The sequence below is a fragment of the Mya arenaria genome, chromosome 15, assembly GCF_026914265.1.
Source record: "Mya arenaria isolate MELC-2E11 chromosome 15, ASM2691426v1".
Lineage (NCBI taxonomy): Eukaryota > Metazoa > Mollusca > Bivalvia > Myida > Myidae > Mya > Mya arenaria.
Genome location: NC_069136.1, coordinates 32,068,880 through 32,093,709, shown reverse-complemented (window position 1 = coordinate 32,093,709; position 24,830 = coordinate 32,068,880).

The following is a 24,830-nucleotide window of genomic DNA, read 5'->3' as shown; positions in this document are numbered from 1 at the left end:
AAATGTGAAAAATAGTAGCGTTTTACAACCTTTAAAGCTGCACTCTCACACATTGATCGAAGTAAAAATTATTTTTCATGAAATGAGCCATTTGTGGAGATCCTTTCTACATAAACCGCTCTTGTCTAACATGACCGTCTCATAGAAGAGTCGTTCCGGATGGCGCAGGAAAACGTAGTTGACTAGAATTCAAATTGTAACGCAAGGGACGACGCCCAAACGCGGGGGACAGATATTCAGTGATGACGGATATATCGGGTGCTCTTCGCGATGTGGCTTGAATCGTCGACTAAATAGACATGAAAATGCGCAAAATAGTAGGTTTTACAACCTTTAAAGCTGCACTCTCACACATTGGAGATTGCAAAAATTATTTTTCTTGAAATGAGCCATTTGTGGAGATCCTTCCTGCATAAACTGTTCTTGTCTAACATGACCGTCTCATAGAGTGACGAAGAAGTGGCGTTCCGGGTGGAGCAGGACAACGTAGTTGGCTAGAATACAAATTGTAACGCAAATCAACGACGGAAACGCGGGGGACAGATATTCAGTGATGACGGATATATCGGGTGCTCTTCGCGATGTGGCTTGAATCGTCAACTAAATAGACAAGAAAATGCGAAAAATAGTAGCGTTTTACAACCTTTAAAGCTGCACTCTCACACATTGATCGAAGTAAAAATTATTTTTCATGAAATGAGCAATTTGTTGAGATACTTTGGATATAAATCTTTCCTATCCATAGAGTGACGAACATGTTTCGTTCCGGATGGTTCAGGACTACGTAGTTCGATCGAATTTAAATTGCAACGCAAATCAACAGGGGACGAAGACCAAACACGGGGGGACTAATATTTAATGATGACGGGCATGGCGGGTGCTCTTCGCGATATGGTTTACATACCCCTGAATGGTTTCAAAACCATACAAGTATAAATGTTACTGAACGAAGGAGAAAATGCTCATAATATTAGAGTTTCACAGCTTTTAAAGCTGCACTCTCACACATTGGAGATTGCAAAAATTATTTTTCTTGAAATGAGCCATTTGTGGAGATCCTTTCTACATAAACCGTTCTTGCCTAACATGACCGTCTCATAGAGTAAGGAAGAAGAGTCGTTCCGAGTGGCGCAGGAAAACGTAGTTGGATAAAATTCAAATTGTAACGCAAATCAACGACGGAAACGCGGGGGACAGATATTCAGTGATGACGGATATATCGGGTGCTCTTCGCGATGTGGCTTGTTGAATCGTCAACTAAATAGACAAGAAAATGCAAAAAATAGTAGCGTTTTACAACCTTTAAAGCTGCACTCTCACACATTGACGATTGCAAAAAATATTTTTCTTGAAATGAGCCATTTGTGGAGATCCTTCCTGCATAAACTGTTCTTGTCTAACATGACCGTCTCATAGAGTGACGAAGAAGTGGCGTTCCGGCCGGGGCAGGACAACGTAGTTGGCTAGAATACAAATTGTAACGCAAATCAACGACGGAAACGCGGGGGGACACATATTCAGTGATGACGGATATATCGGGTGCTCTTCGCGATGTGGCTTGAATCGTCAACTAAATGGACAAGAAAATGCGAAAAATAGTAGCGTTTTACAACCTTTAAAGCTGCACTCTCACACATTGATCGAAGTAAAAATTATTTTTCATGAAATGAGCAATTTGTTGAGATACTTTGGATATAAATCTTTCCTATCTATAGAGTGACGAAAATGTTTCGTTCCGGATGGTTCAGGACTACGTAGTTCGATCGAATTTAAATTGTAACGCAAATCAACAGGGGACGAAGAACAAACACGGGCGGACTAATATTTAATGATGACCGGCATGGCGGCTGCTCTTCGCGATATGGTTTACCATACAAGTATAAATGTTACTGAACGAAGGAGAAAATGCTCATAATATTAGAGTTTCACAACCTTTAAAGCTGCACTCTCACACATTGGAGATTGCAAAAATTATTTTTCTTGAAATGAGCCATTTGTGGAGATCCTTTCTACATAAACCGTTCTTGTCTAATATTACCGTCTCATAGAGTGACGAAGAAGTGGCGTTCCGGGTGGAGCAGGACAACGTAGTTCGCTAGAATAAAAATTATAACGCAAATCAACGACGGAAACGCGGGGGATAGATATTCAGTGATGACGGATATATCGGGTGCTCTTCGCGATGTGGCTTGTTGAATCGTCAACTAAATAGACAAGAAAATGCAAAAAATAGTAGCGTTTTACAACCTTTAAAGCTGCACTCTCACACATTGGAGATTGCAAAAATTATTTTTCTTGAAATGAGCCATTTGTGGAGATCCTTTCTACATAAACCGTTCTTGTCTAATATTACCGTCTCATAGAGTGACGAAGAAGTGGCTTTCCGGGTGGAGCAGGACAACGTAGTTCGCTAGAATAAAAATTATAACGCAAATCAACGACGGAAACGCGGGGGATAGATATTCAGTGATGACGGATATATCGGGTGCTCTTCGATGTGGCTTGAATCGTCAACTAAATAGACAAGAAAATGTGAAAAATAGTAGCGTTTTACAACCTTTAAAGCTGCACTCTCACACATTGACGATTGCAAAAAATATTTTTCTTGAAATGAGCCATTTGTGGAGATCCTTCCTGCATAAACTGTTCTTGTCTAACATGACCGTCTCATAGAGTGACGAAGAAGTGGCGTTCCGAGTGGCGCAGGACAACGTAGTTGTAATAAAATTCAAATTGTAACGCAAATCAACGACGGAAACGCGGGGGACAGATATTCAGTGATGACGGATATATCGGGTGCTCTTCGCGATGTGGCTTGAATCGTCAACTTAATAGACAAGAAAATGCGAAAAATAGTAGCGTTTTACAACCTTTAAAGCTGCACTCTCACACATTGATCGAAGTAAAAAAAAATTTTCATGAAATGAGCAATTTGTTGAGATACTTTGGATATAAATCTTTCTTATGTATAGACTGACGAAAATGTTTCGTTCCGGATGGTTCAGGACTACGGAGTTTGATCGAATTTAAATTGCAACGCAAATCAACAGGGGACGAAGACCAAACACGGGGGGACTAATATTTAATGATGACGGGCATGGCGGGTGCTCTTCGCGATATGGTTTCCATGCCCCTGAATGGTTTCAAAACCATACAAGTATAAATGTTACTGAACGAAGGAGAAATGCTCATAATATTAGAGTTTCACAACCTTTAAAGCTGCACTCTCACACATTGACGATTGCAAAAATTATTTTTCTTGAAATGAGCCATTTGTGGAGATCCTTCCTGCATAAACTGTTCTTGTCTAACATGACCGTCTCATAGAGTGACGAAGAAGTGGCGTTCAGGGTGGAGCAGGACAACGTAGTCGGATAAAATTCAAATTGTAACGCAAATCAACGACGGAAACGCGGGGGACAGATATTCAGTGATGACGGATATATCGGGTGCTCTTCGCGATGTGGCTTGAATCGTCAACTAAATAGACAAGAAAATGCGAAAAATAGTAGCGTTTTACAACCTTTAAAGCTGCACTCTCACACATTGACGATTGCAAAAATTATTTTTCTTGAAATGAGCCATTTGTGGAGATCCTTCCTGCATAAACTGTTCTTGTCTAACATGACCGTCTCATAGAGTGACGAAGAAGTGGCGTTCAGGGTGGAGCAGGACAACGTAGTTGGCTAGAATACAAATTGTAACGCAAATCAACGATGGAAACGCGGGGGGACAGATATTCAGTGATGACGGATATATCGGGTGCTCTTCGCGATGTGGCTTGAATCGTCAACTAAATAGACAAGAAAATGCGAAAAATAGTAGCGTTTTACAACCTTTAAAGCTGCACTCTCACACATTGATCGAAGTAAAAATTATTTTTCATGAAATGAGCAATTTGTTGAGATACTTTGGATATAAATCTTTCTTATGTATAGACTGACGAAAATGTTTCGTACCGGATGGTTCAGGACTACGGAGTTTGATCGAATTTAAATTGCAACGCAAATCAACAGGGGACGAAGACCAAACACGGGGGGACTAATATTTAATGATGACGGGCATGGCGGGTGCTCTTCGCGATATGGTTTCCATGCCCCTGAATGGTTTCAAAACCATACAAGTATAAATGTTACTGAACGAAGGAGAAAATGCGCAAAATATTAGAGTTTCACAACCTTTAAAGCTGCACTCTCACACATTGGAGATTGCAAAAATTATTTTTTTTTGAAATGAGCCATTTTTGGAGATCCTTTCTACATAAACCGTTCTTGTCTAACATGACCGTCTCATAGAGTGACGAAGAAGTGTCGTTCCGCGTGGCGCAGGACAACGTAGTTGGATAAAATACAAATTGTAACGCAAATCAACGACGGAAACGCGGGGGACAGATATTCAGTGATGACGGATATATCGCTTGCTCTTCGCGATGTGGCTTGAATCGTAAACTTAATAGACAAGAAAATGCGCAAAATAGTAGCGTTTTACAACCTTTAACGCTGCACTCTCACACATTGACGATTGCAAAAATTATTTTTCTTGAAATGAGCCATTTGTGGAGATCCTTCCTGCATCAACTGTTCTTGTCTAACATGACCGTCTCATAGAGTGACGAAGAAGTGGCGTTCAGGGTGGAGCAGGACAACGTAGTCGGATAAAATTCAAATTGTAACGCAAATCAACGCCCAAACGCGGGGGACAGATATTCAGTGATGACGGATATATCGCTTGCTCTTCGCGATGTGGCTTGAATCGTCAACTAAATGGACAAGACAATGCGAAAAATAGTAGCGTTTTACAACCTTTAAAGCTGCACTCTCACACATTGATCGAAGTAAAAGTTATTTTTTATGAAATGAGCAATTTGTTGAGATACTTTGGATATAAATCTTTCTTATGTATAGAGTGACGAAAATGTTTCGTTCCGGATGGTTCAGGACTACGTAGTTCGATCGAATTTAAATTGTAACGCAAATCAACAGGGGACGAAGACCAAACACGGGGGGACTAATATTTAATGATGACGGGCATGGCGTGTGCTCTTCGCGATATGGTTTACATACCCCTGAATAGTTTCAAAACCATACAAGTATAAATGTTACTGAACGAAGGAGAAATGCTCATAATATTAGAGTTTCACAACCTTTAAATCTGCACTCTCACACATTGGAGATTGCAAAAATTATTTTTCTTGAAATGAGCCATTTGTGGAGATCCTTTCAACATAAACCGTTCTTGTCTAATATTACCGTCTCATAGAGTGACGAAGAAGTGTCGTTCCGCGTGGCGCAGGACAACGTTGTTGGATAGAATTCAAAGTGTAACGCAAATCAATGACGGAAACGCAGGGGAAAGATATTCAGTGATGACGGATATATCGGGTGCTCTTCGCGATGTGGCTTGAATCGTAAACTTAATAGACAAGAAAATGCGAAAAATAGTAGCGTTTTACAACCTTTAACGCTGCACTCTCACACATTGACGATTGCAAAAATTATTTTTCTTGAAATGAGCCATTTGTGGAGATCCTTCCTGCATAAACTGTTCATGTCTAACATGACCGTCTCATAGAGTGACGAAGAAGTGGCGTTCAGGGTGGAGCAGGACAACGTAGTCGGATAAAATTCAAATTGTAACGCAAATCAACGACGGAAACGCGGGGGACAGATATTCAGTGATGACGGATATATCGGGTGCTCTTCGCGATGTGGCTTGAATCGTCAAATAAATAGACAAGAAAATGCGAAAAATAGTAGCGTTTTACAACCTTTAAAGCTGCACTCTCACACATTGACGATTGCAAAAATTATTTTTCTTGAAATGAGCCATTTGTGGAGATCCTTTCTACATAAACCGTTCTTGTCTAACATGACCGTTTCATAGAGTGACGAAGAAGTGGCGTTCCGAGTGGCGCAGGGCAACGTAGTTGTAATAAAATTCAAATTGTAACGCAAATCAACGACGGAAACGCGGGGGACAGATATTCAGTGATGACGGATATATCGGGTGCTCTTCGCGATGTGGCTTGAATCGTCAACTAAATAGACAAGAAAATGCGAAAAATAATAGCGTTTTACAACCTTTGAAGCTGCACTCTCACACATTGATCGAAGTAAAAATTATTTTTATGAAATGAGCAATTTGTTGAGATACTTTGGATATAAATCTTTCTTATGTATAGACTGACGAAAATGTTTCGTTCCGGATGGTTCAGGACTACGTAGTTCGATCGAATTTAAATTGTAACGCAAATCAACAGGGGACGAAGACCAAACACGGGGGGACTATTATTTAATGATGACGGGCATGGCGTGTGCTCTTCGCGATATGGTTTACATACCCCTGAATAGTTTCAAAACCATACAAGTAAAAATATTACTGAACGAAGGAGAAAATGCTCATAATATTAGAGTTTTACAACCTTTAAAGCTGAACTCTCACACATTGGAGATTGCAAAAAATATTTTTCTTGAAATGAGCCATTTGTGGAGATCCTTTCTACATAAACCGTTCTTGTCTAATATTACCGTCTCATAGAGTGACGAAGAAGTGTCGTTCCGCGTGGCGCAGGACAACGTAGTTGGATAGAATTCAAAGTGTAACGCAAATCAATGACGGAAACGCGGGGGACAGATATTCAGTGATGACGGATATATCGGGTGCTCTTCGCGATGTGGCTTGAATCGTCAACTAAATAGACAAGAAAATGCGAAAAATAGTAGCGTTTTACAACCTTTAAAGCTGCACTCTCACACATTGATCGAAGCAAAAATTATTTGTATGATATGAGCAATTTGTTGAGATACTTTGGATATAAATCTTTCTTATGTATAGACTGACGAAAATGTTTCGTTCCGGATGGTTCAGGACTACGGAGTTTGATCGAATTTAAATTGCAACGCAAATCAACAGGGGACGAAGACCAAACACGGGGGGACTAATATTTAATGATGTCTTCCCGATATGGTTTCCATGCCCCTGAATGGTTTCAAAACCATACAAGTATAAATGTTACTGAACGAAGGAGAAAATGCGCAAAATATTAGATTTTCACAACCTTTAAAGCTGCACTCTCACACATTTGGAGATTGCAAAAATTATTTTTCTTGAAATGAGCCATTTGTGGAGATCCTTTCTACATAAACCGTTCTTGTCTAACATGACCTTCTCATAGAGTGACGAAGAAGTGTCGTTCCGCGTGGCGCAAGACAACGTAGTCGGATAAAATTCAAATTGTAACGCAAATCAACGACGGAAACGCGGGGGACAGATATTCAGTGATGACGGATATATCGGGTGCTCTTCGATGTGGCTTGAATCGTCAACTAAATAGACAAGAAAATGTGAAAAATAGTAGCGTTTTACAACCTTTAAAGCTGCACTCTCACACATTGATCGAAGTAAAAATTATTTTTCATGAAATGAGCCATTTGTGGAGATCCTTTCTACATAAACCGTTCTTGTCTAATATGACCGTCTCATAGAGTAAGGAAGAAGAGTCGTTCCGGGTGGCGCAGGAAAACGTAGTTGACTACAATTCGAATTGTAACGCAAGGGACGACGCCCAAACGCGGGGGACAGATATTCAGTGATGACGGATATATCGGGTGCTCTTCGCGATGTGGCTTGAATCGTCAACTTAATAGACAAGAAAATGCGCAAAATAGTAGGTTTTACAACCTTTAAAGCTGCACTCTCACACATTGACGATTGCAAAAATTATTTTTCTTGAAAATAGCCATTTGTGGAGATCCTTCCTGCATAAACTGTTCTTGTCTAACATGACCGTCTCATAGAGTGACGAAGAAGTGGCGTTCCGGGTGGAGCAGGACAACATAGTTGACTAGAATTCAAATTGTAACGCAAGGGACGACGCCCAAACGCGGGGGACAGATATTCAGTGATGACGGATATATCGGGTGCTCTTCACGATGTGGCTTGAATCGTCAACTTTATAGACAAGAAAATGCGAAAAATAGTAGCGTTTTACAACCTTTAAAGCTGCACTCTCACACATTGACGATTGCAAAAATTATTTTTCTTGAAATGAGCCATTTGTGGAGATCCTTCCTGCATAAACTGTTCTTGTCTAACATGACCGTCTCATAGAGTGACGAAGAAGTGGCGTTCCGGGTGGAGCAGGACAACGTAGTTGGCTAGAATACAAATTGTAACGCAAATCAACCACGGAAACGCGGGGGACAGATATTCAGTGATGACGGATATATCGGGTGCTCTTCGCGATGTGGCTTGAATCGTCAACTAAATAGACAAGAAAATGCGAAAAATAGTAGCGTTTTACAACCTTTAAAGCTGCACTCTCACACATTGACGATTGCAAAAATTATTTTTCTTGAAATGAGCCATTTGTGGAGATCCTTCCTGCATAAACTGTTCTTGTCTAACATGACCGTCTCATAGAGTGACGAAGAAGTGGCGTTCAGGGTGGAGCAGGACAACGTAGTTGGCTAGAATACAAATTGTAACGCAAATCAACGATGGAAACGCGGGGGACAGATATTCAGTGATGACGGATATATCGGGTGCTCTTCGCGATGTGGCTTGAATCGTCAACTAAATAGACAAGAAAAAGCGAAAAATAATAGCGTTTTACAATCTTTAAAGCTGCACTCTCACACATTGATCGAAGTAAAAATTAGTTTTATGAAATGAGCAATTTGTTGAGATACTTTGGATATAAATCTTTCTTATGTATAGACTGACGAAAATGTTTCGTTCCGGATGGTTCAGAACTACGAAGTTTGATCGAATTTAAATTGCAACGCAAATCAACAGGGGACGAAGACCAAACACGGGGGGACTAATATTTAATGATGACGGGCATGGCGGGTGCTCTTCCCGATATGGTTTCCATGCCCCTGAATGGTTTCAAAACCATACAAGTATAAATGTTACTGAACGAAGGAGAAAATGCGCAAAATATTAGAGTTTCACAACCTTTAAAGCTGCACTCTCACACATTGGAGATTGCAAAAATTATTTTTCTTGAAATGAGCCATTTGTGGAGATCCTTTCTACATAAACCGTTCTTGTCTAACATGACCGTTTCATAGAGTGACGAAGAAGTGGCGTTCCGAGTGGCGCAGGACAACGTAGTTGTAATAAAATTCAAATTGTAACGTAAATCAACGACGGAAACGCGGGGGACAGATATTCAGTGATGACGGATATATCGGGTGCTCTTCGCGATGTGGCTTGAATCGTCAACTTAATAGACAAGAAAATGCGCAAAATAGTAGCGTTTTACAACCTTTAAAGCTGCACTCTCACACATTGACGATTGCAAAAAATATTTTTCTTGAAATGAGCCATTTGTGGAGATCCTTTCTACATAAACCGTTCTTGTCTAACATGACCGTCTCATAGAGTGACGAAGAAGTGTCGTTCCGCGTGGCGCAAGACAACGTAGTCGGATAAAATTCAAATTGTAACGCAAATCAACGACGGAAACGCGGGGGACAGATATTCAGTGATGACGGATATATCGGGTGCTCTTCGCGATGTGGCTTGAATCGTCAACTTAATAGACAAGAAAATACGAAAAATAATAGCGTTTTACAACCTTTAAAGCTGCACTCTCACACATTGACGATTGCAAAAATTATTTTCTTGAAATGAGCCATTTGTGGAGATCCTTCCTGCATAAACTGTTCTTGTCTAACATGACCGTCTCATAGAGTGACGAAGAAGTGGCGTTCAGGGTGGAGCAGGACAACGTAGTTGGCTAGAATACAAATTGTAACGCAAATCAACGACGGAAACGCGGGGGACAGATATTCAGTGATGACGGATATATCGGGTGCTCTTCGATGTGGCTTGAATCGTCAACTAAATAGACAAGAAAATGTGAAAAATAGTAGCGTTTTACAACCTTTAAAGCTGCACTCTCACACATTGATCGAAGTAAAAATTATTTTTCATGAAATGAGCCATTTGTGGAGATCCTTTCTACATAAACCGCTCTTGTCTAACATGACCGTCTCATAGAAGAGTCGTTCCGGATGGCGCAGGAAAACGTAGTTGACTAGAATTCAAATTGTAACGCAAGGGACGACGCCCAAACGCAGGGGACAGATATTCAGTGATGACGGATATATCGGGTGCTCTTCGCGATGTGGCTTGAATCGTCAACTTAATAGACAAGAAAATGCGAAAAATAGTAGGTTTTACAACCTTTAAAGCTGCACTCTCACACATTGACGATTGCAAAAATTATTTTTCTTGAAAATAGCCATTTGTGGAGATCCTTCCTGCATAAACTGTTCTTGTCTAACATGACCGTCTCATAGAGTGACGAAGAAGTGGCGTTCCGGGTGGAGCAGGACAACATAGTTGACTAGAATTCAAATTGTAACGCAAGGGACGACGCCCAAACGCGGGGGACAGATATTCAGTGATGACGGATATATCGGGTGCTCTTCGCGATGTGGCTTGAATCGTCAACTTAATAGACAAGAAAATGCGAAAAATAGTAGCGTTTTACAACCTTTAAAGCTGCACTCTCACACATTGATCGAAGTAAAAATTATTTTTCATGAAATGAGACATTTAAGGAGATCCTTTCTACATAAACCGTTCTTGTCTCATAGAGTAAGGAAGAAGAGTCGTTCCGGGTGGCGCAGGAAAACGTAGTTGACTAGAATTCAAATTGTAACGCAAGGGACGACGCCCAAATGCGGGGGACAGATATTCAGTGATGACGGATATATCGGGTGCTCTTCGCGATGTGGCTTGAATCGTCAACTTAATAGACAAGAAAATACGAAAAATATTAGCGTTTTACAACCTTTAAAGCTGCACTCTCACACATTGACGATTGCAAAAATTATTTTTCTTGAAATGAGCCATTTGTGGAGATCCTTCCTGCATAAACTGTTCTTGTCTAACATGACCGTCTCATAGAGTGACGAAGAAGTGGCGTTCAGGGTGGAGCAGGACAACGTAGTTCGCTAGAATAAAAATTATAACGCAAATCAACGACGGAAACGCGGGGGACAGATATTCAGTGATGACGGATATATCGGGTGCTCTTCGCGATGTGGCTTGAATCGTCAACTTAATAGACAAGAAAATACGAAAAATAATAGCGTTTTACAACCTTTAAAGCTGCACTCTCACACATTGACGATTGCAAAAATTATTTTCTTGAAATGAGCCATTTGTGGAGATCCTTCCTGCATAAACTGTTCTTGTCTAACATGACCGTCTCATAGAGTGACGAAGAAGTGGCGTTCAGGGTGGAGCAGGACAACGTAGTTGGCTAGAATACAAATTGTAACGCAAATCAACGACGGAAACGCGGGGGACAGATATTCAGTGATGACGGATATATCGGGTGCTCTTCGATGTGGCTTGAATCGTCAACTAAATAGACAAGAAAATGTGAAAAATAGTAGCGTTTTACAACCTTTAAAGCTGCACTCTCACACATTGATCGAAGTAAAAATTATTTTTCATGAAATGAGCCATTTGTGGAGATCCTTTCTACATAAACCGTTCTTGTCTAACATGACCGTCTCATAGAAGAGTCGTTCCGGATGGCGCAGGAAAACGTAGTTGACTAGAATTCAAATTGTAACGCAAGGGACGACGCCCAAACGCGGGGGACAGATATTCAGTGATGACGGATATATCGGGTGCTCTTCGCGATGTGGCTTGAATCGTCAACTTAATAGACAAGAAAATGCGAAAAATAGTAGCGTTTTACAACCTTTAAAGCTGCACTCTCACACATTGACGATTGCAAAAAATATTTTTCTTGAAATGAGACATTTGTGGAGATCCTTCCTGCATAAACTGTTCTTGTCTAACATGACCGTCTCATAGAGTGACGAAGAAGTGGCGTTCCGGGTGGAGCAGGACAACGTAGTTGGCTAGAATACAATTGTAACGCAAATCAACGACGGAACGCGGGGGACAAATATTCAGTGATGACGGATATATCGGGTGCTCTTCGCGATGTGGCTTGAATCGTCAACTAAATAGACAAGAAAATGCGAACAATAGTAGCGTTTTACAACCTTTAAAGCTGCACTCTCACACATTGACGATTGCAAAAATTATTTTTCTTGAAAATAGCCATTTGTGGAGATCCTTCCTGCATAAACTGTTCTTATCTAACATGACCGTCTCATAGAGTGACGAAGAAGTGTCGTTCCGCGTGGCGCAAGACAACGTAGTCGGATAAAATTCAAATTGTAACGCAAATCAACGACGGAAACGCGGGGGACAGATATTCAGTGATGACGGATATATCGGGTGCTCTTCGCGATGTGGCTTGAATCGTCGACTAAATAGACATGAAAATGCGCCAAATAGTAGGTTTTACAACCTTTAAAGCTGCACTCTCACACATTGGAGATTGCAAAAATTATTTTTCTTGAAATGAGCCATTTGTGGAGATCCTTTCTACATAAACCGTTCTTGTCTAATATTACCGTCTCATAGAGTGACGAAGAAGTGGCGTTCCGGGTGGAGCAGGACAACGTAGTTCGCTAGAATAAAAATTGTAACGCAAATCAACGACGGAAACGCGGGGGACAGATATTCAGTGATAACGGATATATCGGGTGCTCTTCGATGTGGCTTGAATCGTCAACTAAATAGACAAGAAAATGTGAAAAATAGTAGCGTTTTACAACCTTTAAAGCTGCACTCTCACACATTGATCGAAGTAAAAATTATTTTTCATGAAATGAGCCATTTAAGGAGATCCTTTCTACATAAACCGTTATAGTCTAACATGACCGTCTCATAGAGTAAGGAAGAAGAGTCGTTCCGGGTGGCGCAGGAAAACGTAGTTGACTAGAATTCAAATTGTAACGCAAGGGACGACGCCCAAACGCGGGGGACAGATATTCAGTGATGACGGATATATCGGGTGCTCTTCGCGATGTGGCTTGAATCGTCAACTTAATAGACAAGAAAATACGAAAAATATTAGCGTTTTACAACCTTTAAAGCTGCACTCTCACACATTGACGATTGCAAAAATTATTTTTCTTGAAATGAGCCATTTGTGGAGATCCTTCCTGCATAAACTGTTCTTGTCTAACATGACCGTCTCATAGAGTGACGAAGAAGTGGCGTTCAGGGTGGAGCAGGACAACGTAGTTGGCTAGAATACAAATTGTAACGCAAATCAACGACGGAAACGCGGGGGACAGATATTCAGTGATGACGGATATATCGGGTGCTCTTCGCGATGTGGCATGAATCGTCAACTAAATAGACAAGAAAAAGCGAAAAATAGTAGCGTTTTACAACCTTTAAAGCTGCACTCTCACACATTGATCGAAGTAAAAATTATTTTTCATGAAATGAGCAATTTCTTGAGATACTTTGGATATAAATCTTTGTTATGTATAGACTGACGAAAATGTTTCGTTCCGGATGGTTCAGGACTACGGAGTTTGATCGAATTTAAATTGCAACGCAAATCAACAGGGGACGAAGACCAAACACGGGGGACTAATATTTAATGATGACGGGCATGGCGGGTGCTCTTCCCGATATGGTTTCCATGCCCCTGAATGATTTCAAAACCATACAAGTAAGTATAAATGTTACTGAACGAAGGAGAAAATGCGCAAAATATTAGAGTTTCACAACCTTTAAAGCTGCACTCTCACACATTGGAAATTGCAAAAATTATTTTTCTTGAAATGAGCCATTTGTGGAGATCCTTTCTACATAAACCGTTCTTGTCTAACATGACCGTCTCATAGAGTAAGGAAGAAGAGTCGTTCCGAGTGGCGCAGGAAAACGTAGTTGGATAAAATTGAAATTGTAACGCAAATCAACGACGGAAACGCGGGGGACAGATATTCAGTGATGACGGATATATCGGGTGCTCTTCGCGATGTGGCTTGAATCGTCAACTAAATAGACATGAAAATGCGCAAAATATAAGAGTTTCACAGCCTTTAAAGCTGCTCTCTCACACATTGACGATTGCAAAAATCATTTTTCTTAAAACGCTACTATTTTGCGCATTTTCTTGTCTATTAAAGACAAGAAAATGCGCAAAATAGTAGCGTTTTACAACCTTTAAAGCTGCACTCTCACACATTGATCGAAGTAAAAATTATTTTTCATGAAATGAGCCATTTAAGGAGATCCTTTCTACATAAACCGTTCTAGTCTAACATGACCGTCTCATAGAGTAAGGAAGAAGAGTCGTTCCGGGTGGCGCAGGAAAACGTAGTTGACTAGAATTCAAATTGTAACGCAAGGGATAACGCCCAAACGCGGGGGACAGATATTCAGTGATGACGGATATATCGGGTGCTCTTCGCGATGTGGCTTGAATCGTCAACTTAATAGACAAGAAAATACGAAAAATAATAGCGTTTTACAACCTTTAAAGCTGCACTCTCACACATTGACGATTGCAAAAATTATTTTCTTGAAATGAGCCATTTGTGGAGATCCTTCCTGCATAAACTGTTCTTGTCTAACATGACCGTCTCATAGAGTGACGAAGAAGTGGCGTTCAGGGTGGAGCAGGACAACGTAGTTGGCTAGAATACAAATTGTAACGCAAATCAACGACGGAAACGCGGGGGACAGATATTCAGTGATGACGGATATATCGGGTGCTCTTCGATGTGGCTTGAATCGTCAACTAAATAGACAAGAAAATGTGAAAAATAGTAGCGTTTTACAACCTTTAAAGCTGCACTCTCACACATTGATCGAAGTAAAAATTATTTTTCATGAAATGAGCCATTTGTGGAGATCCTTTCTACATAAACCGCTCTTGTCTAACATGACCGTCTCATAGAAGAGTCGTTCCGGATGGCGCAGGAAAACGTAGTTGACTAGAATTCAAATTGTAACGCAAGGGACGACGCCCAAACGCGGGGGACAGATATTCAGTGATGACGGATATATCGGGTGCTCTTCGCGATGTGGCTTGAATCGTCGACTAAATAGACATGAAAATGCGCAAAATAGTAGGTTTTACAACCTTTAAAGCTGCACTCTCACACATTGGAGATTGCAAAAATTATTTTTCTTGAAATGAGCCATTTGTGGAGATCCTTCCTGCATAAACTGTTCTTGTCTAACATGACCGTCTCATAGAGTGACGAAGAAGTGGCGTTCCGGGTGGAGCAGGACAACGTAGTTGGCTAGAATACAAATTGTAACGCAAATCAACGACGGAAACGCGGGGGACAGATATTCAGTGATGACGGATATATCGGGTGCTCTTCGCGATGTGGCTTGAATCGTCAACTAAATAGACAAGAAAATGCGAAAAATAGTAGCGTTTTACAACCTTTAAAGCTGCACTCTCACACATTGATCGAAGTAAAAATTATTTTTCATGAAATGAGCAATTTGTTGAGATACTTTGGATATAAATCTTTCCTATCCATAGAGTGACGAACATGTTTCGTTCCGGATGGTTCAGGACTACGTAGTTCGATCGAATTTAAATTGCAACGCAAATCAACAGGGGACGAAGACCAAACACGGGGGGACTAATATTTAATGATGACGGGCATGGCGGGTGCTCTTCGCGATATGGTTTACATACCCCTGAATGGTTTCAAAACCATACAAGTATAAATGTTACTGAACGAAGGAGAAAATGCTCATAATATTAGAGTTTCACAGCTTTTAAAGCTGCACTCTCACACATTGGAGATTGCAAAAATTATTTTTCTTGAAATGAGCCATTTGTGGAGATCCTTTCTACATAAACCGTTCTTGCCTAACATGACCGTCTCATAGAGTAAGGAAGAAGAGTCGTTCCGAGTGGCGCAGGAAAACGTAGTTGGATAAAATTCAAATTGTAACGCAAATCAACGACGGAAACGCGGGGGACAGATATTCAGTGATGACGGATATATCGGGTGCTCTTCGCGATGTGGCTTGTTGAATCGTCAACTAAATAGACAAGAAAATGCAAAAAATAGTAGCGTTTTACAACCTTTAAAGCTGCACTCTCACACATTGACGATTGCAAAAATATTTTTCTTGAAATGAGCCATTTGTGGAGATCCTTCCTGCATAAACTGTTCTTGTCTAACATGACCGTCTCATAGAGTGACGAAGAAGTGGCGTTCCGGCCGGGGCAGGACAACGTAGTTGGCTAGAATACAAATTGTAACGCAAATCAACGACGGAAACGCGGGGGGACACATATTCAGTGATGACGGATATATCGGGTGCTCTTCGCGATGTGGCTTGAATCGTCAACTAAATGGACAAGAAAATGCGAAAAATAGTAGCGTTTTACAACCTTTAAAGCTGCACTCTCACACATTGATCGAAGTAAAAATTATTTTTCATGAAATGAGCAATTTGTTGAGATACTTTGGATATAAATCTTTCCTATCTATAGAGTGACGAAAATGTTTCGTTCCGGATGGTTCAGGACTACGTAGTTCGATCGAATTTAAATTGTAACGCAAATCAACAGGGGACGAAGAACAAACACGGGCGGACTAATATTTAATGATGACCGGCATGGCGGCTGCTCTTCGCGATATGGTTTACCATACAAGTATAAATGTTACTGAACGAAGGAGAAAATGCTCATAATATTAGAGTTTCACAACCTTTAAAGCTGCACTCTCACACATTGGAGATTGCAAAAATTATTTTTCTTGAAATGAGCCATTTGTGGAGATCCTTTCTACATAAACCGTTCTTGTCTAATATTACCGTCTCATAGAGTGACGAAGAAGTGGCGTTCCGGGTGGAGCAGGACAACGTAGTTCGCTAGAATAAAAATTATAACGCAAATCAACGACGGAAACGCGGGGGATAGATATTCAGTGATGACGGATATATCGGGTGCTCTTCGCGATGTGGCTTGTTGAATCGTCAACTAAATAGACAAGAAAATGCAAAAAATAGTAGCGTTTTACAACCTTTAAAGCTGCACTCTCACACATTGGAGATTGCAAAAATTATTTTTCTTGAAATGAGCCATTTGTGGAGATCCTTTCTACATAAACCGTTCTTGTCTAATATTACCGTCTCATAGAGTGACGAAGAAGTGGCTTTCCGGGTGGAGCAGGACAACGTAGTTCGCTAGAATAAAAATTATAACGCAAATCAACGACGGAAACGCGGGGGATAGATATTCAGTGATGACGGATATATCGGGTGCTCTTCGATGTGGCTTGAATCGTCAACTAAATAGACAAGAAAATGTGAAAAATAGTAGCGTTTTACAACCTTTAAAGCTGCACTCTCACACATTGACGATTGCAAAAAATATTTTTCTTGAAATGAGCCATTTGTGGAGATCCTTCCTGCATAAACTGTTCTTGTCTAACATGACCGTCTCATAGAGTGACGAAGAAGTGGCGTTCCGAGTGGCGCAGGACAACGTAGTTGTAATAAAATTCAAATTGTAACGCAAATCAACGACGGAAACGCGGGGGACAGATATTCAGTGATGACGGATATATCGGGTGCTCTTCGCGATGTGGCTTGAATCGTCAACTTAATAGACAAGAAAATGCGAAAAATAGTAGCGTTTTACAACCTTTAAAGCTGCACTCTCACACATTGATCGAAGTAAAAAAAAATTTTCATGAAATGAGCAATTTGTTGAGATACTTTGGATATAAATCTTTCTTATGTATAGACTGACGAAAATGTTTCGTTCCGGATGGTTCAGGACTACGGAGTTTGATCGAATTTAAATTGCAACGCAAATCAACAGGGGACGAAGACCAAACACGGGGGGACTAATATTTAATGATGACGGGCATGGCGGGTGCTCTTCGCGATATGGTTTCCATGCCCCTGAATGGTTTCAAAACCATACAAGTATAAATGTTACTGAACGAAGGAGAAATGCTCATAATATTAGAGTTTCACAACCTTTAAAGCTGCACTCTCACACATTGACGATTGCAAAAATTATTTTTCTTGAAATGAGCCATTTGTGGAGATCCTTCCTGCATAAACTGTTCTTGTCTAACATGACCGTCTCATAGAGTGACGAAGAAGTGGCGTTCAGGGTGGAGCAGGACAACGTAGTCGGATAAAATTCAAATTGTAACGCAAATCAACGACGGAAACGCGGGGGACAGATATTCAGTGATGACGGATATATCGGGTGCTCTTCGCGATGTGGCTTGAATCGTCAACTAAATAGACAAGAAAATGCGAAAAATAGTAGCGTTTTACAACCTTTAAAGCTGCACTCTCACACATTGACGATTGCAAAAATTATTTTTCTTGAAATGAGCCATTTGTGGAGATCCTTCCTGCATAAACTGTTCTTGTCTAACATGACCGTCTCATAGAGTGACGAAGAAGTGGCGTTCAGGGTGGAGCAGGACAACGTAGTTGGCTAGAATACAAATTGTAACGCAAATCAACGATGGAAACGCGGGGGACAGATATTCAGTGATGACGGATATATCGGGTGCTCTTCGCGATGTGGCTTGAATCGTCAACTAAATAGACAAGAAAATGCGAAAAATAGTAGCGTTTTACAACCTTTAAAGCTGCACTCTCACACATTGATCGAAGTAAAAATTATTTTTCATGAAATGAGCAATTTGTTGAGATACTTTGGATATAAATCTTTCTTATGTATAGACTGACGAAAATGTTTCGTACCGGATGGTTCAGGACTACGGAGTTTGATCGAATTTAAATTGCAACGCAAATCAACAGGGGACGAAGACCAAACACGGGGGGACTAATATTTAATGATGACGGGCATGGCGGGTGCTCTTCGCGATATGGTTTCCATGCCCCTGAATGGTTTCAAAACCATACAAGTATAAATGTTACTGAACGAAGGAGAAAATGCGCAAAATATTAGAGTTTCACAACCTTTAAAGCTGCACTCTCACACATTGGAGATTGCAAAAATTATTTTTTTTTGAAATGAGCCATTTTTGGAGATCCTTTCTACATAAACCGTTCTTGTCTAACATGACCGTCTCATAGAGTGACGAAGAAGTGTCGTTCCGCGTGGCGCAGGACAACGTAGTTGGATAAAATACAAATTGTAACGCAAATCAACGACGGAAACGCGGGGGACAGATATTCAGTGATGACGGATATATCGCTTGCTCTTCGCGATGTGGCTTGAATCGTAAACTTAATAGACAAGAAAATGCGCAAAATAGTAGCGTTTTACAACCTTTAACGCTGCACTCTCACACATTGACGATTGCAAAAATTATTTTTCTTGAAATGAGCCATTTGTGGAGATCCTTCCTGCATCAACTGTTCTTGTCTAACATGACCGTCTCATAGAGTGACGAAGAAGTGGCGTTCAGGGTGGAGCAGGACAACGTAGTCGGATAAAATTCAAATTGTAACGCAAATCAACGCCCAAACGCGGGGGACAGATATTCAGTGATGACGGATATATCGCTTGCTCTTCGCGATGTGGCTTGAATCGTCAACTAAATGGACAAGAAATGCGAAAAATAGTAGCGTTTTACAACCTTTAAAGCTGCACTCTCACACATTGATCGAAGTAAAAGTTATTTTTTATGAAATGAGCAATTTGTTGAGATACTTTGGATATAAATCTTTCTTATGTATAGAGTGACGAAAATGTTTCGTTCCGGATGGTTCAGGACTACGTAGTTCGATCGAATTTAAATTGTAACGCAAATCAACAGGGGACGAAGACCAAACACAGGGGACTAATATTTAATGATGACGGGCATGGCGTGTGCTCTTCGCGATATGGTTTACATACCCCTGAATAGTTTCAAAACCATACAAGTATAAATGTTACTGAACGAAGGAGAAATGCTCATAATATTAGAGTTTCACAACCTTTAAATCTGCACTCTCACACATTGGAGATTGCAAAAATTATTTTTCTTGAAATGAGCCATTTGTGGAGATCCTTTCAACATAAACCGTTCTTGTCTAATATTACCGTCTCATAGAGTGACGAAGAAGTGTCGTTCCGCGTGGCGCAGGACAACGTTGTTGGATAGAATTCAAAGTGTAACGCAAATCAATGACGGAAACGCAGGGGAAAGATATTCAGTGATGACGGATATATCGGGTGCTCTTCGCGATGTGGCTTGAATCGTAAACTTAATAGACAAGAAAATGCGAAAAATAGTAGCGTTTTACAACCTTTAACGCTGCACTCTCACACATTGACGATTGCAAAAATTATTTTTCTTGAAATGAGCCATTTGTGGAGATCCTTCCTGCATAAACTGTTCATGTCTAACATGACCGTCTCATAGAGTGACGAAGAAGTGGCGTTCAGGGTGGAGCAGGACAACGTAGTCGGATAAAATTCAAATTGTAACGCAAATCAACGACGGAAACGCGGGGGACAGATATTCAGTGATGACGGATATATCGGGTGCTCTTCGCGATGTGGCTTGAATCGTCAAATAAATAGACAAGAAAATGCGAAAAATAGTAGCGTTTTACAACCTTTAAAGCTGCACTCTCACACATTGACGATTGCAAAAATTATTTTTCTTGAAATGAGCCATTTGTGGAGATCCTTTCTACATAAACCGTTCTTGTCTAACATGACCGTTTCATAGAGTGACGAAGAAGTGGCGTTCCGAGTGGCGCAGGGCAACGTAGTTGTAATAAAATTCAAATTGTAACGCAAATCAACGACGGAAACGCGGGGGACAGATATTCAGTGATGACGGATATATCGGGTGCTCTTCGCGATGTGGCTTGAATCGTCAACTAAATAGACAAGAAAATGCGAAAAATAATAGCGTTTTACAACCTTTGAAGCTGCACTCTCACACATTGATCGAAGTAAAAATTATTTTTATGAAATGAGCAATTTGTTGAGATACTTTGGATATAAATCTTTCTTATGTATAGACTGACGAAAATGTTTCGTTCCGGATGGTTCAGGACTACGTAGTTCGATCGAATTTAAATTGTAACGCAAATCAACAGGGGACGAAGACCAAACACGGGGGGACTATTATTTAATGATGACGGGCATGGCGTGTGCTCTTCGCGATATGGTTTACATACCCCTGAATAGTTTCAAAACCATACAAGTAAAAATATTACTGAACGAAGGAGAAAATGCTCATAATATTAGAGTTTTACAACCTTTAAAGCTGAACTCTCACACATTGGAGATTGCAAAAAATATTTTTCTTGAAATGAGCCATTTGTGGAGATCCTTTCTACATAAACCGTTCTTGTCTAATATTACCGTCTCATAGAGTGACGAAGAAGTGTCGTTCCGCGTGGCGCAGGACAACGTAGTTGGATAGAATTCAAAGTGTAACGCAAATCAATGACGGAAACGCGGGGGACAGATATTCAGTGATGACGGATATATCGGGTGCTCTTCGCGATGTGGCTTGAATCGTCAACTAAATAGACAAGAAAATGCGAAAAATAGTAGCGTTTTACAACCTTTAAAGCTGCACTCTCACACATTGATCGAAGCAAAAATTATTTGTATGATATGAGCAATTTGTTGAGATACTTTGGATATAAATCTTTCTTATGTATAGACTGACGAAAATGTTTCGTTCCGGATGGTTCAGGACTACGGAGTTTGATCGAATTTAAATTGCAACGCAAATCAACAGGGGACGAAGACCAAACACGGGGGGACTAATATTTAATGATGTCTTCCCGATATGGTTTCCATGCCCCTGAATGGTTTCAAAACCATACAAGTATAAATGTTACTGAACGAAGGAGAAAATGCGCAAAATATTAGATTTTCACAACCTTTAAAGCTGCACTCTCACACATTTGGAGATTGCAAAAATTATTTTTCTTGAAATGAGCCATTTGTGGAGATCCTTTCTACATAAACCGTTCTTGTCTAACATGACCTTCTCATAGAGTGACGAAGAAGTGTCGTTCCGCGTGGCGCAAGACAACGTAGTCGGATAAAATTCAAATTGTAACGCAAATCAACGACGGAAACGCGGGGGACAGATATTCAGTGATGACGGATATATCGGGTGCTCTTCGATGTGGCTTGAATCGTCAACTAAATAGACAAGAAAATGTGAAAAATAGTAGCGTTTTACAACCTTTAAAGCTGCACTCTCACACATTGATCGAAGTAAAAATTATTTTTCATGAAATGAGCCATTTGTGGAGATCCTTTCTACATAAACCGTTCTTGTCTAATATGACCGTCTCATAGAGTAAGGAAGAAGAGTCGTTCCGGGTGGCGCAGGAAAACGTAGTTGACTACAATTCGAATTGTAACGCAAGGGACGACGCCCAAACGCGGGGGACAGATATTCAGTGATGACGGATATATCGGGTGCTCTTCGCGATGTGGCTTGAATCGTCAACTTAATAGACAAGAAAATGCGCAAAATAGTAGGTTTTACAACCTTTAAAGCTGCACTCTCACACATTGACGATTGCAAAAATTATTTTTCTTGAAAATAGCCATTTGTGGAGATCCTTCCTGCATAAAACTGTTCTTGTCTAACATGACCGTCTCATAGAGTGACGAAGAAGTGGCGTTCCGGGTGGAGCAGGACAACATAGTTGACTAGAATTCAAATTGTAACGCAAGGGACGACGCCCAAACGCGGGGGACAGATATTCAGTGATGACGGATATATCGGGTGCTCTTCACGATGTGGCTTGAATCGTCAACTTTATAGACAAGAAAATGCGAAAAATAGTAGCGTTTTACAACCTTTAAAGCTGCACTCTCACACATTGACGATTGCAAAAATTATTTTTCTTGAAATGAGCCATTTGTGGAGATCCTTCCTGCATAAACTGTTCTTGTCTAACATGACCGTCTCATAGAGTGACGAAGAAGTGGCGTTCCGGGTGGAGCAGGACAACGTAGTTGGCTAGAATACAAATTGTAACGCAAATCAACCACGGAAACGCGGGGGACAGATATTCAGTGATGACGGATATATCGGGTGCTCTTCGCGATGTGGCTTGAATCGTCAACTAAATAGACAAGAAAATGCGAAAAATAGTAGCGTTTTTACAACCTTTAAAGCTGCACTCTCACACATTGACGATTGCAAAAATTATTTTTCTTGAAATGAGCCATTTGTGGAGATCCTTCCTGCATAAACTGTTCTTGTCTAACATGACCGTCTCATAGAGTGACGAAGAAGTGGCGTTCAGGGTGGAGCAGGACAACGTAGTTGGCTAGAATACAAATTGTAACGCAAATCAACGATGGAAACGCGGGGGACAGATATTCAGTGATGACGGATATATCGGGTGCTCTTCGCGATGTGGCTTGAATCGTCAACTAAATAGACAAGAAAAAGCGAAAAATAATAGCGTTTTACAATCTTTAAAGCTGCACTCTCACACATTGATCGAAGTAAAAATTAGTTTTATGAAATGAGCAATTTGTTGAGATACTTTGGATATAAATCTTTCTTATGTATAGACTGACGAAAATGTTTCGTTCCGGATGGTTCAGAACTACGAAGTTTGATCGAATTTAAATTGCAACGCAAATCAACAGGGGACGAAGACCAAACACGGGGGGACTAATATTTAATGATGACGGGCATGGCGGGTGCTCTTCCCGATATGGTTTCCATGCCCCTGAATGGTTTCAAAACCATACAAGTATAAATGTTACTGAACGAAGGAGAAAATGCGCAAAATATTAGAGTTTCACAACCTTTAAAGCTGCACTCTCACACATTGGAGATTGCAAAAATTATTTTTCTTGAAATGAGCCATTTGTGGAGATCCTTTCTACATAAACCGTTCTTGTCTAACATGACCGTTTCATAGAGTGACGAAGAAGTGGCGTTCCGAGTGGCGCAGGACAACGTAGTTGTAATAAAATTCAAATTGTAACGTAAATCAACGACGGAAACGCGGGGGACAGATATTCAGTGATGACGGATATATCGGGTGCTCTTCGCGATGTGGCTTGAATCGTCAACTTAATAGACAAGAAAATGCGCAAAATAGTAGCGTTTTACAACCTTTAAAGCTGCACTCTCACACATTGACGATTGCAAAAAATATTTTTCTTGAAATGAGCCATTTGTGGAGATCCTTTCTACATAAACCGTTCTTGTCTAACATGACCGTCTCATAGAGTGACGAAGAAGTGTCGTTCCGCGTGGCGCAAGACAACGTAGTCGGATAAATTCAAATTGTAACGCAAATCAACGACGGAAACGCGGGGGACAGATATTCAGTGATGACGGATATATCGGGTGCTCTTCGCGATGTGGCTTGAATCGTCAACTTAATAGACAAGAAAATACGAAAAATAATAGCGTTTTACAACCTTTAAAGCTGCACTCTCACACATTGACGATTGCAAAAATTATTTTCTTGAAATGAGCCATTTGTGGAGATCCTTCCTGCATAAACTGTTCTTGTCTAACATGACCGTCTCATAGAGTGACGAAGAAGTGGCGTTCAGGGTGGAGCAGGACAACGTAGTTGGCTAGAATACAAATTGTAACGCAAATCAAACGACGGAAACGCGGGGGACAGATATTCAGTGATGACGGATATATCGGGTGCTCTTCGATGTGGCTTGAATCGTCAACTAAATAGACAAGAAAATGTGAAAAATAGTAGCGTTTTACAACCTTTAAAGCTGCACTCTCACACATTGATCGAAGTAAAAATTATTTTTCATGAAATGAGCCATTTGTGGAGATCCTTTCTACATAAACCGCTCTTGTCTAACATGACCGTCTCATAGAAGAGTCGTTCCGGATGGCGCAGGAAAACGTAGTTGACTAGAATTCAAATTGTAACGCAAGGGACGACGCCCAAACGCAGGGGACAGATATTCAGTGATGACGGATATATCGGGTGCTCTTCGCGATGTGGCTTGAATCGTCAACTTAATAGACAAGAAAATG